The sequence below is a fragment of the Sturnus vulgaris genome, chromosome W (assembly GCF_052056855.1).
Source record: "Sturnus vulgaris isolate bStuVul1 chromosome W, bStuVul1.hap1, whole genome shotgun sequence".
NCBI lineage: Eukaryota > Metazoa > Chordata > Aves > Passeriformes > Sturnidae > Sturnus > Sturnus vulgaris.
In genome coordinates this window covers 45,446,416-45,449,208 of record NC_142282.1, presented here as the reverse complement: position 1 = coordinate 45,449,208, position 2,793 = coordinate 45,446,416, and positions in this window count along the sequence as shown.

The following is a 2,793-nucleotide window of genomic DNA, read 5'->3' as shown; positions in this document are numbered from 1 at the left end:
GTCCCCTGACTACACTTGGTATAGCATAATAGATCTAAAAGATGCCTTCTGGGCATGCCCATTAGAGGAAAGTAGTAGAGATTACTTTGCCTTTGAATGACAAGATCCTGATAAGGGCAGGAAACAACAACTGCATTGGACAGTATTGCCTCAGGGCTTTACAGAATCCCCTATCTTTGGACAAGCCCTGGAAGAATTAATACAGTCTCTTGAGTCACCAGAAGGGCTGTGATTGTAGCTCGTTCATTAAAAAAAAAAAAAAAAAAAAAAAAAAAAAAAAGAAGGTGTCCATATTGTACTGAGTTGTGGTGGTGTCATTCCTATGGTGGGTATCCCCCATTCACATTATGTGTCCAGTGTAGAAGAAATGAATGTAAGGAAACTATTAAGGTACTTAATACCCTATCAGCACAAGGAGAAATCGAAATTGCTAGTCATAACTGGTGGGAGTTATTTGAGAATGGAACGTGGAAAAAAAAAAGTAAGCCAGAGCAGAGGTATTGACAAAAGAGTGTTGGAATGGTTGCGTATACCGTGCTGTTACTGCTGTACCTCATAGTGAAATGTTAAAGCTATAATTTGGGACAAAACTAAGAAACGCTACCAAAAGAGAAAGACAAAGTGAGAGACCCCAGGACATACTCCCTGCTGCCAAGAAGATCAAACAAACCTCAGCTACTGGCATCAACCCCACAGGCCTTGAGGGAGGCAGAGGGATGAAAATGGTCATGGGAGTCATCCTATTGCTAATGATGATAAAAGGAAATAATGCTGATGCTTGTTCCAATCGTTACCAGACAATTAGGTACGGAGGACTCACGGGCACCCTTGCCTTCCATACACATATCAATTCGGCCTGCTATAATAAGCACATTATTCACTATTATAAGAAGTTACTGGGTAGCCACCAATTTGGGAAAAGGAGGGTGGGCTCCATCGGCATACCAAAGCTGCCCAGTAGGAGAGACATACCTTTGCTTCACAAAAGAAGGTATGTGGGGATATTCAGATCAGGGAGGAGTGCAAGATCACTACAAAGAAGAATTGATAAAAAATATTATTACTAAAATGTTCAAAGGAACAAGGACAAACCGTGGGGGAAGTTTTAACTTGTATGAGAAAATAAAACAACAACTCAGCAAATGGGACTTAGCCATCTTGGGGAAAAAATTATTTGTAGAATTAATGAAAGAAATTACTACTGAGCTTAACTCACTGTTGGATCTGTAGAGGAATGCAGATGACTGAACAATGGCCATGGTGGTGGGGAAGGGTTAGGGCCAGAACAGTTGTTACAGTGGAATCAAACAGATATATCGAGGGGGAGTGTGTGGGAAGTTTAATAATTGTGAATGCTGCTTAGAAATTGATGATAATGGTGAAGTAATTACTAAAATTGCAGAAGAAATAAAACGAATAGCCCATGTACCTGTACAAACCTGAAACTCTATGCTTAATGATAATTGGTGGAATACCCTGTTGGGGGGAGCTGGTGGAAGAATTTAGGGTTTATGTTAACTGCTGTTCATCCCTTGTCTTGTTCCATGCTTCATTCGACTAATCCAGTCGGTGGTTCAAAAAATGCAAGTTGCTACAATACCAATTGTCTTCGTTTTGAGTTGCCAATTTAAATAAACTTATTTTTCCTGTTGTGAGACAGAACCAGGAGCAAAAGAGCAAGGCAGGCCTAAAAGTTGAGAGGATATAAAAGAAAATTTATTAACTACACAAACAAAGAAAAAGGAAGAGAAAAAAAATTCAGAGTAAGATTTTCAGATCACTCTTCCCTCCCTCTCCCAATTTTCATAACAACAAAACAAACATATAACAAATACTTTGGTCATTCCCCAATTTAGTCTTTCTCAGTTCACTTCTGGAGAGAGAAGCCTCTTCTTGTTGAAGTTGTAGGGATTTTTCCCACAAGAAGGAAAAAGACAGTTCTCTTGTGGTTTTATTTTTCACGATTTGCATCCGCCCAGGAACCTGCAACCGTGACGCTCCTCCCAACTCTATAGCCATCCTAAAGTTGTAGATGTGGGCCATGTCTGTCTCATGGGGTATTACTTTTAAGAATGAAATGTTCCACAGCAAAGATTCTCTCTGTCTCCTTTCTTTCTGCTCAGGCTTCATCTTCAGAAAACCAAAATCCCTTTCTTTTCTCAGGGCAGAAATTCTCAACACAGGTGCTCTTTAGTCAAATCATCTATTAAATGGAACATTTCCATCCCCCCATGTATTTTCCATGGTTTATAGGAATATTCAGTACATTAGTTCATCCCTACAATTTTACAAAAAGATTTTCAGCCATTTCAGCATCTTCTCATTCTCCTTCCATCTAAAAAACTTAGCTCTTACGTCACTGACTTCAGAAATCTTCTTATTCCCTTTCATATTCAAAGGAAAGGCTGGAGGCTTTGCAAATCTTATTTGAGCACTAAAGAGTTAAAGTTTACCAGAACTACTAAAGTTGGGCCAGGCTCAGGCCGTGCTGGGGGGGGGGGGGGGGGGGGGGGGGGCGGCTGAGGTGTTAATCAGCCTTTCTGGGGCTGGGCTGCAGCCCCACACTGCTCATGGCCACCCGGCCAGGCCCGGCCAGGCCGACAGCAGCAAGAGTCGGCCTCCCCCCATGCCAGAGCCGCAGACCCATGGAGGAGGAAGCTGTGAAGGTTTTATCACACAACTTTTTCTTCCCCCGGCCATCGGATCCTTGGCAAAGGGGGCCCAAGTGGCCCCCTGAGCCTTCCCCCCCCCCACATGGGGGAGGGGGAAGCTCGGGTTGATGTTACCTGCTCA